Source organism: Sorex araneus, chromosome 4, assembly GCF_027595985.1.
Source record: "Sorex araneus isolate mSorAra2 chromosome 4, mSorAra2.pri, whole genome shotgun sequence".
Taxonomy (NCBI): domain Eukaryota; kingdom Metazoa; phylum Chordata; class Mammalia; order Eulipotyphla; family Soricidae; genus Sorex; species Sorex araneus.
In genome coordinates this window covers 187338523-187352775 of record NC_073305.1, presented here as the reverse complement: position 1 = coordinate 187352775, position 14253 = coordinate 187338523, and the positions used below count along the sequence as shown (strand labels likewise).

The 14253-nt window shown below is 50.6% G+C and overlaps 1 protein-coding gene across 1 annotated transcript in view; it reads left to right on the top strand.

Annotated features, from left to right (window-relative positions):
• PRKN (parkin RBR E3 ubiquitin protein ligase) overlaps positions 1-14253 on the top strand; it is a 1029130-nt gene that overhangs the window by 213148 nt on the left and 801729 nt on the right. The window lies entirely within an intron of this gene.

Genomic DNA, 14253 nt, shown 5'->3' with positions numbered 1-14253 from the left:
GTCCCCGCGCCCCGCGTGAGTGAGGGGGTCTCTGCCCCTCTGGACCACGCACATCCGAAGCTGGTAGCAGAGGTAGCAAACTAGAGCCAGCAAACTAGACGCCTGGCTATGTTGAATATTCGTATTTAATCGCTGCTAGGGCCTGGGGGGTCTGTCTCCCCCGCGCCTCCCCTCTCCCTGCCCCGTGGCTTGCGGCCGGCTCTGCACCCGGCACCATGGCAGACCCACCCACAGCTGCCTCCAGGGATCGAGTTTGGGGGGGGTGATGGGAGAACGGGTTAGGCCCCTGAGGACAGGTGCCAGCCCCGGAAGTGGGGAGGATGTCCCGTGCGGATGGATGTGGCAGCCCGGACCCAGCGGTCTCTGGGGATGGGCCTGGCCACCCTGTGTCCGCCGGGGCTGCTCTGCACTGCCCCCTGCCTGCCTCGTGTCAGGCCTGCCGGGCGCGGGGCCCAGACAGGGAGGGTCCCGCTCACCCCCACCCGCGCACGGGCGCTCAGAGGCTGGGTTCTAGTCCAGGTGCTTACTTCCTCCCTGCCCAGTGTCCGCACCGGGAAAGTCTTCTGGGTGTCTGCGGCAGTTTCCCTGCCGTCTTGCACAGAGACACTTGTCTGGAGCCGTCCCTGAGCCCTCAGGCCCCAGCCTTGGCTTTACAGGCATGGACGGATGTCGACGGCACCCTGTGATGGATATTTAAATATATATATATATATATATTTTTTTTTTCGTTTGAAGAACCGTGATTTGCAAAGTCATTAATTGTTAAGTCTTAGGCATATGATAGTTCCACACCGGCCAGTGTTGGCTTCCCTCCGCTGGTGTCCCCTGACCCCTGGCCCACCCTGTCACCTGACAGGCATGCTGCAGAGCCGCGTGTGCTGGGCTGGCTGGCGTGGGTCAGTGCTGTCAGGGCTTTGGGATTCCTGCTGTGCCCCCCTGCACCTGCCGCTTCGGCGCCCCCTTCAGGACGCCCCTTGGTTTGACACTTTGCTCTGCCAACCCTGTGTCTCCTGCGAGATCAGACAGCCCAGCCTCTGCTCCTTCTGCACGGCTGTGTGGCGCGGCTTCCCCGCCGGGCGTCCCCAGGGCATCCAGGGGTCCATACAGCTGTGCCCGCAGGAGCCGTCAGCCCAGGCAGCTCTGAGGCGCCCACAGCCCCGTGTGAGGTTCGGAAGGAGAGACCTTGTGGCCGGACTGGAACTCGGTGGGGACCCTCGGGTGGGGACAGTGCTCCCGGTCTCTCCCGGGCTCTGCAGGCTGCAGCGGGGGCGGGCGCTGGGTTAGGAAGGTTGGGCTGACTTCCCTGGGGGTCTGGGGCAGAGCAGCGCGCCTTGGCACTGGGGGGTCTCCGCAGCCCCCAGCCCACGTGGGCTGGCTGGGCAGGCAGACATGAGGGGGGGCGAGGCCAGAGGCTCTGTCGGGGGTGTCGGGAGGCGTTGGGGACCTGGGCGTCGGGCCTTGGAGCCTGTCTTCTGTCTGAGGTGCCCGCCGAGAGGAGGGGCCCTGGGCGAGAGCGATGGCCTCTGGGGGCCCCGACCCCCTGGAGGAGACCTCGGCCCAGCCCAGGGGCTTCTGAAGCGGGGATTGGGGGAAGAGGCCAGGGGCACATGGTGAGACGGAGGAGGAAGGGGAGCTCGCCCTCGGCTGAGTGGTGGCTCCCTGCGGGGGGTCTCGGAGCTTCCTCAGGTTGGGGAGAACCGTTGGCTGGGGAGAGAGAGGAGAGCCGTGCCGGGGGTCTGCGGCTCTGGGGTCTCCCGCGCTCCCCGCCGTGGAGCCGGGGAGCTGGGAGCAGGGGTCTGGCCAGCAGAGGCTGCAGAGAAGGAGCGGACAGTGCGTGTCCGGGCACAGCCCACATAGGCCGTCTGCGAGGGCATCACTGCCCTGACTGCCAGCGCGGGTAACAAGGCGGGCACACCCCAGCGGGCGACAAGGGCCAGTAGACCCTGCCATGTGGAGCTCGGAAGGACCAGTGGCCCCGGCAGGACATCTCCGTAGTCCAAGTTGAGCGGGTCCTTGCTCCCCCGGGCACCTGTCCTGACCTCGGTTTGCATGGGGCGGGGATTCCCATCTGAGTCCCTCATGTGGGGCCACCCGGGCAGTAGGACGCCTTGGATGACCGAAGGCGGTGACCATACAGGGCTCAGGCGCCAAGCCTCCCGGGCTCCCGGGCCCGTGTCCTCTCCAGGGCCCGTCCGACAGCACCGTGCTGTGGCCTGAGGCTCTGTGGGCCTGGGGTGAGCTTCCCCAGGGGACTGGGCAGGGGTGCCTTAGCCCGCTGGGTCCTGAGCACTGTCCCGAGAGGCTCTGTCCTCACTGGCCGCTTGCTGTCTCGGCCGGCTCCGTTGGGAAATGACAATAGTAATAATATCGGCACCTGCCAATAACTATCCTAGTGCCTGTATTACCCGAGTTTATCTGATGGTCTTCGAGGGGAGCACAGAGGCAGGAGCACTGTACACGCTCATGTTGTTGTTCTCCTTACCACCATCGCCGTCCTGATGTTTTGAGTCTGGTGGGCGTCGGGGAGATCACTGCAGTAATGCCAGGCTCTGCTCCTAAGGGAATTACGGTATCTACTGTACGAGCCTGCAGCAAACCAAAGCAGCCGGTTAATACTAGTGGGACATGTATTTCACTGGGGCAAGTATATTTGTAAATATTTGCATATATGTGATATTTAAGCCTCTTAACAAAAAATGAGAACTCTGTGGTCTTTAGAAATAATTAGTGAATCAGGTTCTACTGTTCTTATTTTAAAATTTAAAATAATAAATACAATATTAAAATAACTTAAATAAAATGTAGAATAAAATCTTATTTTAAGATTTATTTTTTATTTTTTCCTAACACTGTAGTTTACAAAGTAGCTAGGCTTTATAATAATAGAATTTGAATTTAGCAATCTTAAAATGACTTTAAATTTCTTCTGGATACATACAATAAAAAAATCAAAACCTAGAACTGTAGAGCTCAGCTAAGATTCATCATGGTGTTATTGCTTCTAAAATAAATTTTCCTAAAGCAAATGTCTGCCACAGACCGTAGTTCTTATAATCAAATTGGAAAGAGTGATACAGGTTTTCCTACTTTATAAACAATGCGGCTCTCTATGTGTTTTTATTATTTTCCTTATACCTACAAGCATGCAATATAAAATATTAATCCCTGCTATATTATTCACAGTGGATTGCTGTTCTCTCTGTAAAGAGTTCTTGTCAGCCCTCACGCAGGGCCCCTGGGACGCCCAGAGGGGGGCCCTCCCTCGCCGCCCCGGCGTGCTGCCTCCACGCCAGAGACCCCAACACCTGAAGCAAATTTGTCTCCGCTTAGTTTGAAATTTGTTCTCCAAAGCATGCAAGGAAAAATAAGATTCTCACGGAGTTGATTTTATCAAAACTGGGGCGTGTGGCGGTCAGATTAATTGCAGAAATGACAGGGACTTGAGACTGTACCCCAGGATTCCTTGTATCTCCCCGGGTTCATTACTCCAGCATCCTGGCTGTTAGGGTGGGCTTCTCAGCAGCCGCTCAGGGGTGCTGGAAGCGAGCCAGTGATCGAGGTCAGGAACCGGCGCTCGCCATGTCGGAGATGGACAGTTCCCAGGAGGGCAAGTCCCGTCCAGCCAGACTGAAGGCAGGCCACGAGTCCTGGCAGAGGCCTGAGGAAGCCGTGTTTGGGCTGAGTGCAAGGGCGAGACGCACGCACTCAGAGAAGGGTCCCCTCCTGCCAGAGCAGGTGATTTTTAGGAGCATGGGGGGAGCAGCAGGGTGGTCCCCAACCCATCATACTTACTTGGGCAGTACTTAGCCCAGCGGTACGGCCTGGTAGTTCCTTCCCGGTGGGTGCCTTGGTGCTGCATGTGCCAGCCGTGCTTGGGCACTGCCCAGGCTGTACCCAGCCATGCTCGCTGCCACCGGAGCTGTCCCCGCAGTGCTCAGGGGGCCTGCCATGCTGTGACAGGAGAGCAAATGATCCCGAGGCGAAACTGTTCATTGGTTCCCGTGTGTATTCCAGTATTTGTGTCGTGTATAAGCAGACCTTCGCCCCTGAGCTGAAATTACATTTAGTAGCCAGAGTCATTCAGCTTTTTGTGGTCCAGATCCACATTGCCCTGTTACTCTCAACAACATTCGAGATTGTTTCTGTCATGGCTGACACGTGGAGCTCGGGGAACCACACATGGTCCTGTGTTCTGTAAACCACTGTGCATAGATACTGCTTAGCCGTGCCTAGAAAGCTGGTTTCTTAAAGAGCTTTTTAATTAGATGTAGTCCAATTGTTCATTTTTTGCTTTCATTTATTTCCTTATTTTGTTTTGTTTTGGGGCTGGAGCAATAGCACAGTGGTAGGGCGTTCGCCTTTCACGTGGCCGACCCGTGTTCGATTCCTCCGCCCCTTTCGGAGAGCCCAGCAAGCTACCGAGAGTATCGCGCCTGAATGGCAGAGCCTGGCAAGCTACCCGTGGTGTATTGGATGTGCCAAAAACAGTAACAATAAGTCTCACAATGGAGATGTTACTGGTGCCCGCTAGAACAAATCGATGAGCAACAGGATGACAGTGACAGTGACAGACACCAGAGGACATTAAATAAGCAAACTTGATATTTCTAATATTGTTTTATCTTACTAGTACTTTTTTAAATATATTCTTGATACATCTAGTATTTTTTTTTTTTTTTTGGCTTTTTGGGTCATACCCGGCGATGTACAGGGGTTACTCCTGGCTCATGTACTCAGGAATTACTCTTGGCGGTGCTCAGGGAAGGGAGGCTGGGAGTTGAACCCAGGTCAGCCGCATGCAAGGCAAACGCCCTACCTGCTGTGCTATTGTTCTAGCCCCCACATCTAGTACTTTTATTTATTTTTTTTTTTATAATTTATTTATTTTTAATTAGAGAATCACCGTGAGGGTACAGTTACAGATTTATACACTTTTGTGCTTATACTTCCCTCATACAAAGTTCGGGAACCCATCCCTTCACCAGTGCCCATTCTCCACCACCCGTAAACCCGGCGTCCCTCCCACCCTCCCCACTCCCATCTCCCCCCCACCCCACCCTGCCACTGTGGCAGGGCATTCCCTTCTGTTCTCTCTCTCTAATTAGCTGTTGTGGTTTGCAATAAAGGTGTTGAGTGGCCGCTGTGTTCCGTCTCTAGCCCTCATTCAGCCCGCAACTCCTTTCCCCCACATGGCCTTCAACTACAATGTAGTTGGTGATCGCTTCTCTGAGTTGCCCTTTCCCCGGAACGTGAGGCCAGCCGAGAAGCCATGGGGTCAACCTCCTGGTACTTATTTCTACGGTTCTTGGGTATTAGTCTCCCACTCTGATATTCTATATACCATAGATGAGTGCAGTCTTTCTATGTCTGTCTCTCTCTTTCTGACTCATTTCACTCAGCATGAAACTTTTCATGCCCATCCACTTAACTACAAAATTCTTGACTTCCTTTTTTCTAACAGCTGCATAGTATTCCATTGTATAGATGTACCAAAGTTTCCTCAACCAGTCATCCGTTTTGGGGCATTCGGGTTTTTTCCAGATTCTGGCTATTGTAAACAGTGCTGCGATGAACATACATGTGCAGATGTTGTTTCGATTGTACTTTTTTGCCTCTCTGGGATATATTCCCAGCAGTGGTATTGCTGGGTCAAATGGGAGCTCAACCTCTAGTTTTCTGAGAGTCGTCCATACTGTTTTCCAAAAGGGCTGAACTAGCCGGCATTCCCACCAGCAGTGTAGAAGGGTCCCTTTCTCCCCACATCCTCTCCAACAGCGGTTGCTTTTGTTCTTTTGGATGTGTGCCAGTCTCTGTGGTGTGAGGTGGTATCTCATGGTTGTTTTGATCTGCATCTCTCTGATGATTAGTGATGCAGAGCATTTTTTCATGTGCCTTTTGGCCATTCGTATTTCTTCCTTGGTAAAGTTTCTGTTCATTTCTTCGCCCCATTTTTTAATATTGACTCGCGTATTGAGAACCTGGCAGTCTTCCTTGTAAGAGTACTGCTGTATAAACCAGGCAGTTACACATTGCAAGTTGGATGGCTATATTTTATTTAAGCATGCCCCTGGCAGAAGACTAGTATTCTCAGATATTCTTGTACAAACCTTGAACATGCATTTACCCCACTTTAGCCACTTCTGTTTCCAGTACAGGCTCAGTCCTTCAGGGCGTGAAGGGAAGTGTTGCTGGGAAGAAAATCTGTCCCCTAGTTTTCACAAATAAGTGCTTTGTGTGCAGAGAGAGTGGAGAGAGGCAAGACGGGGTAATTGCTGGTCTTCCCTATTTTCATTTTCTTCCTTTGTCCTCCTAACAGTCTCAGAGAATAAAGCATCCGGGCTTGTCATAGGAAATGAGAGCTATTTGCCAGTGAAAGGAGCTTCTGCTAATAACTGTTCCAGGACCCCAGGGGTGAGCTGCGGTGTAGGGAGGTGTAGGGAGCCGGGGATGGGAGGTGTTTGTAGAGAGCTTTTTCCTGCTGCTTGGGGAAGGCTGACGGTACCGTGTGGGGCTGGAGTGGTAGGACTGTGGGTCGGGACCTTGTCTTGGGTGCAGCAGACCCCCCAAGCCCTGCCTGGAGTGACTGTGAGTGCAGAGCCGGGAGTGAGCCCTGAGCACGCGTAGGCGCGCCTCCCCCCAAACAAACAACAGAACAAATCAGAGCAAAAAAGTGTAATGAAAATCTCGTAATGAAAATGGTCTTAATGACAAAACCGACCTGAGCGGCCAGCGGGAGACGCGCCAGGGAAGCTGCACTGGCCTGGCCGCGGCCAGCCCTGGTCAGTCCCACCACCACAGAGGGAATCCGAGCCCTGAGCCCCCTGGGGCGTCCCAGCAAGCAAAACCCCAGAATCAAAAATGATACCCCAGGTGGTAAAGCTGTTAAAAATGTTTGGGCGGTTGTAGTCACGATATTGTAAAACCGTACTCGGGTCAGTTCCTGATCTCGCTCCCAGTCCCCGGGTTTAGAGACTGCTGAGAGGTCTGTGCGGTCTTTTCCCTGCCACGGACACGTCGCCGTCTGCTCTGAGCGGAGTTTCCGGGTCAGAGTGCAGACAGGCAAGTGGAAAGGTCCTAAAGAACCGAGTGAGCCCACGTGGGTTTCACTTCCACGATGATGGGGTGGGCACACTGTGTCTGCGTGGTCACTGTAGGGGTGATGGACTGGGCAGACTATGTCTCGGGTGACACGAAGGCTCTGGGCGCTGCCTGAGTGACAGACACAGACTCGGACTTGTGATGAGCCCAGCACCCGGAACGAACTTCAGACCCCCGGGAATATGAATTTCTCAGGCTTTTCTTTGTACCAAATAGGTTTCAGATGGACTAGAGAGAAAGCACAGTGGGTAGGGCGTTTGCCTTGCGCGCAGCAGACCTGGGTTCAAGCTGCCGAGAGTATATCACCTGCACAGCAGAACCAGGCAAGCTCCCCGTGACATATTCGATATAACAAAAACAGTAACAAGTCTCACAATGGAGACGTTACTGGTGCCCGCTTGAGCAAATCGATGAGCAATGGGATGACAGTGCTGCAGTGCTGCAGGTTTCAGATGCAGTAGCAGACTCGTAACCTGGACTGATGACGTGTGTAGACGCAGACAGGAGCCCCCTCACCACAGGGCCTGCAGACAGTGCCCCTGCCTCCCCCGGGGACAGGCACTGCTGGGGCCCTGGATGTCCACTGTGAGGCTGGGAGGGGGTGTCCTGGTCACCTGACGGTGCCATCAGAGCAAATGATTCAGCATCTGCCCCCTGGGCAGTATCACGCCCACCCCACCCCCCCACACCCCCAAGCTAAAGTTAGGTTAGCTTTAAAATTTTAGAATTCCTGGAGTGTTTGGCCCCACCTGGCAGCCACAGGACATTTTATGTGTTGGTAATCTCTTATATGAGGGCTTACCCGGCTCTAGAGTGAGATACAATAATCTTCACACACTTCCCTCTAAGGAAATTTTTTGGATCATTTTAGTGGATTATTTATAACAAGTAATACAAAATAAATTATTTAGGTCCTATTTTAGGGGCAGGGTTTGTGTGTCGGGATGGAAATATTTGAAATATGGTGGTGGGTAGGTGTAAGGGTGGTAGGATTGATGTTGGAATATTAAATGTAACCGATTATTGTGAACAACTTTTAAAAAGTAAAATTTAAATAAAATTTAAAAATTATAAAAGAATATAAGCCTGTATTTGTACCTGGTTTAAAGGAATAGCTTTTGTTAATGCGTGATTTTTCAGTATGATACATTGGAGAATAGTATAACTGATTCTCAGATGCATTTAAAGATCAATCCACAGGCTGTAGGGTGAGTAAACCACGAATATTATGCGTGTTAAAACACTTGAACGTGGTTTTTCAGTACTTCGTGTGCCCGGATGAACACGATTAGTATGTTTATTGCAAAGCTTTCACCAAATGTTTCAAATAGAGAATAATAATTCTTGAAATTTGTATACGTCCGTTGTAGCTTGTACCTTTTTCACAGCTTGATTCGAGAGTCCCAATGCTTTACGGAAGCAAATAAGCGCCTCATACAGCCGCTGTGGCTGCTGTTGTTAGAGGTACCGTCTCCGCATGCCGTCCCCGCTGAGGGTGGGTGTGGGCGTGGGGACCACACTCACGTGCTCCCGGGCTTTCATGGTGGTTTCCTGGAGTCACCCCGCTGGAGCCCAGCAGACCACATGTGGGGCCGCGCATCCGAACCCGGGGACGCAGCTCTTTATTGGTACCCCGGAGGCACATAATAAAAGGACGTCATCTAGGATGGTTTCATTTGTGAACCAAATTAAAATTCTTTTTTCTTGAATAATGACAGAGAGAGGCTAGATTAAATGTGGGACCCTGAGCACATTTCCACCAGTGGATTGTGTGTGTGTTTGTCCATAAAAGAAGACCTCTGCAAATAGCTGTATGAATGGCCATTATGCCTTATTTAAAATTCTTTTTTTTCTCTCTCTCTCTCTCTGATTGGGAACTGAGAGGAAGCCAGGCCAGCTCCCATTGTACGCAGAACTGCCACAGAATGAACGCCTTCCGTGTCAGTGGTGTTGTGTAAATGCGACCCTTCATCACTCCAGGAATAATACAGGCATTTTCTCCAAAGGGTTGACTTGTTAATAGAATTTATTGCTGGCCTCATTCAGTTAGCTCAATACAGACACCCTCTTTAGTCCCTCCCGAAGAAGTGCTGCATTATTCTCGTAGCTGGTAAGCACCGCCAAGTGTCAGAGTGTAGAATTAAAGGATGGTGTCTCTGCAGAGCAAAGTGCCGTTTCAGGAAGGTCCTTACTTAATCGGTCCGTGTCTGCCTGTTTAGAGGTGTCAGTCAGTGAGAGTCTCTGAATCACTCACCTCTTTGCATAATTCAAAGCCCTCCAAAATGGTATTTTTCCGTTGACAGGAAATCTTGACATTTGTGTACCCCTGCAGACTTATGAAACATATTTGAGGATTGCCATGGATAATGCAAACTTTCGGGGGGTGGGGAATGTGGCAGTTCCTTAGCCAATAAAAGGATGAAGATATATAGTGTGGGTTTATTCAGAGGCTCCCGTCTCATAGATGTCTCTCCTGCTCGGAGTGTGCTCATCTCAGAGGCGGGTGGTGTGGGAAGGAGCGGAACTCCGGAGCAAACCAGGCCCCTAAATCTTCACACCGGATGCATTTTATTAGAGTGCATAAGACAAAAAGCCTGCCTCCGAGGAAACCTGACAAGTGATAGGGAAGAGATTACAAACTGTGAAATCTTACTGCCATTTACTGCAGTCCTAGTTTCAAATATTCTCTTATGTTGTCTTTAATATTGGACTCCAAAACCTACCATGCAATTGACCAGATTTTGCTTAAGATTTCATTTAATATAGTCAGCATCCTTTAGAGAACAATTTCTGACTTGAGAATTTGTGTCTGAATCATTCGTCTCAAAGTTCCTAAACCAAAGCTTGTTCACCCAAATTTGCCTTTTCTTTCTTCCCTCTTACCAAGAAATTGTATCACGTCTGAGATTATTGCCAAACAGCAGTGAAAGGTTTCCTGGGAAAAACCTCTTTGCATCTTCTCTGCCAACTGAGCCTCTTAGGTACAGATGCAGGTGTGCAGACCCCATTTCCTGCCCTGGCCAGGCTCAGAGTACGGCGTCAGGTAACGATGCTTTCGCATCGGCCATTGTTTGGTTGGCTGTCTTTTATTTCCCTTAGGCAGCAGTGAATCTGGACCTAAATTTAGGTATGTGTAATAAAATAGTTTTCGTCCACGTGGTCTGACCACCACAGCCCACGTTTCATCCACGGCACCAGACATGGTGAATCCTGAGCACAGATGTTCAGGAATAGCCCCTGAGCATTGCTGAGTGTGCCCCCCACCCCCCCAAAAAAACCTAGCCCCCCTAAAATTTATTTTAGCTCTAACTTCAGTGAGGCTCAATATCAACTCACAATCACATGAGCAAGGGGGTGTCGTACTGTCCTAGCCTGCTTTGTTGCGAAGGCATTTTCCCTTTAACTCGTCAGACCAGAACACAATGCCAAGAGCCCTCTGAAAGCGGAGAATGCATTCACTGCAGTCAGCACTGGCTTGTGAACAGTGCCCTGCCAACCTGCAGAAGGCCCTCGTGGTGTCCAGTGCTCCAGCAGAAATAGGGGTCTCATGCACGCCCATTTGTAGGAGAGAAATATGGACTCATCCTGGTTGTAGGATAAGCTCCTGAGTCATCGGGGGAGTCCCAGCAGACAGCGCTAGTGTCCGTTGTTCATTATGAATTTTTATTTTATTGATTGATTGATTGATTGCACCCAGCAGTGCACAGGGGCTACTCCTGGCTCTGTGCTCAGGAATTACTCCTGGTAGTGCTGGGGGACCATATGGGATGCTGGGAATCGAGCCCTGGCTGGCTGTGTGCAAGGCAAATGCCCTACCTGCTGTGCTATCGCTCCAGCCCCTCATTATGAATTTTTAACGATGATTTGATATAAACTTGTGTGATTTTGTGTGTCCACAGAGCTAAGCAGGCATTTATTTGTGGAATGCAGACATGGGGGAGACACCATCAATTTCTGCAAACCACATCTCCTGGAGGGCTTTAGTCTGTGGTTGGTTTATTTTGCTGTCCTAGCCTCCTCCTCTGAACTCGGCTCGGTCAGTTCGCCTGCAGAGGTGTCGCTCCTGTGGGATTTAATCCGAAACTAATCATGGCACCGAGCTCTGCATTTTGAATTAATAAAACATTCTACCATTAGAGGGAGAGAGGGGGAATGCGAGGAGCCACTGGTGTTTGTGGTGGGGGAGTACATCACAAACTCCGTTTCAGGCGTGTGGGCTTTTGACAGCTCAATCCAGGTTTGCCAAGGATATTTTCTGTTCATTTTTGCATCCTTAAGTATTTCAAAGGGAATTGAGTCTGTGTGTTTGCATTCCGTCTATGCATAATTCATCAAAACGTTGTTCTGAAAAGACAGAAAATAAAAACAAAGACTTAACTAAGATATGTCATAACTAAGATATGTCCAGTTTTCCTTAAGCTCGGACCCTACGAGAACCGGAAGACTCCAGTAAGTTCCTGAAGCTTCCTCAGTTTACCTGTTGTTCCCTCAGTCATTCTTCCCCTTTTGAGCAGTGTTTAAAGTCCTACATGAGGTCGTCAGGGAGGCTGTGGGGGCTGGGTTGTGACCTTGGGTGAACCCCCACACCACACATTGAGCCCCCTGAGCACAGAGCCAGGCGTAGCCCCTGAGCACTGCCCAGTGTGCCCCCACCTCCCACCCCAAAAATGAAATCCTGAATGACTTGAATATTTTTTTTCTTCTGGGGTTGTCTCTTGCCCGCACGCCTGGCTGTCTTCCCCGGGGCCCCTCAGAGGGGATGGGCTCCAGCTTCCCTCCCCACCCCGAGTAGAGCTTCTGGCTGCCGAAGACCACCAGAACCTAGCTACAGCCATGCTGGAGGCTCCTCTCTACACGTTCGGACAGGCCTCATGCATGAAGGTACCGGCAGAGGAACCCAGATGTGTGTAATCCCATCAATGGCCAACATCCAGAGACTTAAAAGCAAGCTCCCAGAAGCGCGCAGTCACTTTGCTTACTTCTCCCTCTGGGAGAAACTGGCAAGCTTCTGAGAGTCTCCTGCCCACATGGGACAGCCTTGCAAGCTTCCCATGGTGTATTCATATGCTAAACCCTAACAAGCTGGATCTCATTCCCCTGACCCTTAAGAGCCCCCAGTGTAACATCATTAGGAGGGCCGAGTCGAGATGGACTTCTGAGATCTCAGGGAAAGGACGAAATGAGATGTTACTGAGCCCGCCCAAGAAATCAGTGATTAACAGGATATCGTGATCATGATCGTGGGGTTGCTAAGGGTGCCACCTTACCCAGACACTCGCTGCCCTGGGCAGCAGAGAAGTTTCAGACTTCAGGAGTGCCAAACATCAGCTCGGGGATTTAGCTTGAACTTTTAAATCAGGCATAATGGAAAGGAAACTCATATTAATTTTCCCACCTTTATTATTATCATGCATAAAGTGTATATTGTAAGAGGGCCTGGGTTCTGTAGATTTGTTTTGAATATTAAATGAAATTATACCTACAAATGGCTCCCAAATAGACAAGTTTTCAAGAGTTGTTAGGTAAATTTAATTAATTATTCCCCAAAAGGTGAAAAAAAGAAAACCCCACCTTTTATATTTCTGCTGTGTTGTTGAGTCACTCTGAACTTTTATTTATTATTTTAAGAATTCACAAGGGAGCAAATTTGTTTCATGCCAAATTTCAGCCCTCTGGCTAACATCAGCTGGGTACAGTTTGTCTAATTTGTGGTGACTCCTTTGATTTCAGTCCGGTGGTAAATTGTTATCTGGGAGAGGATATGCTTTATTCTTATCGGGAGTTTACTGTTTTTCTTTTATGTGCTGAATAAATTGGAAAGACCATTTTATTTTGGGAAGCGATTTTATGAGTACTTACTGTTTAAATTCTGTTTAAAAACGAGGACACACAATAATTTGAGATTGCGCCTTAGAGTTTGGGAGTCACGAAGTGTAGAATAGAGGCATGTGGAGAGGAGGTACATTGTAGAACCAACTTCAGGGATTCATGGTTGCCCTTGTACTTTGTAAGCAGAATGGAAACACTGTATTTACATAATCTGTCATTCTCTAGCCCATTGAAAGCTAGTGGTTTGGTTCTTTCTTTGCAGATTAAATTAGTGTCTTGTGTGTGTGTTTCTTTGTTTTTAGCTTAAAAGGAAAAGGTTGGTTTCTTTTGTCAGTGTCCGCATATCGCTTACTGCTTGTGTCATACAATGTTTTATGTGAGTCTCTGTCCTTTAACTTCAGCTAAAAACACATACCATCATGGCAGGGGGTCAGTCCTGCCCCAGGATAATGACTATTTAAAAATAACGCATTATTGTTCCCCTGTAAGAGTGAATGTGACCTAGTTGAAGGATCGGCTGTGCAGGCGGAAAATTTCCCTGTGATTAATTTCAGTCGATAAAAAAAAAAAAATCACAGGGTGTTGCGGCTGGGAGGTTTCTCGGCGCTCAGGGCACACAGGGGCTTTCTCACTGGATCCCGGGGCTCATGGCCTGCACCCTGCGGGGGTGTCCCGGCTCTATGTCCCGGGGCCTCAGCAGGCGGTCAGCAGCACCCGGAGGGCCCCTGGAGCCCCCAGAGCTGCATGGGAGGATTCCCCAAAGGTGTCATTGACATCTAAGAGTCTCCCTGTCTCCCCTCTCCCCCTCCCTCCCGTCCCCTCTTCTCCCCTCCCCTCCCCTCCCCATTCCTCCCCTTTTCTCCCCTCCCCCTTCCCCTTCTCTCCCCACTCCTCCCCTCTTCTCTCCTCCTCTCCCCTTCTCCCTTCTCCTCTCCTCCTCTCTCCTCCCCTCCCTTTCCTTCTCCCCCCGCCCCCCCTCTTCTGTGCTCCCCTTCCCTCCTCCCTCCTTCCCTCCCTCTCTCTCTCACTCACTCCCTCCCTCCCTCCCTTTTTGGCCTTCGGGCTACACCTGGTTGTGCTGAGGAATGGGGCCCTTCAGTGCTGGGGCCTGAGGCAGGGGGTCTCTGAGGCAGGGCGGGCTCCCTATTCCCCGACTGTCTCTTCGGCCGTGACATCTAGGAACTTTTTTAACAAACTGAAGACAAGTGTCAAGGCATGCTACTATTCATGCAACTCCATGACTGTCCTGGGTTGACTGGGGACCCTCCCTGCCGTGTTTCTGCCAGGCCCCGAGGAGGGCAGGGCTTGGCGACAGCCCTCGAAGGC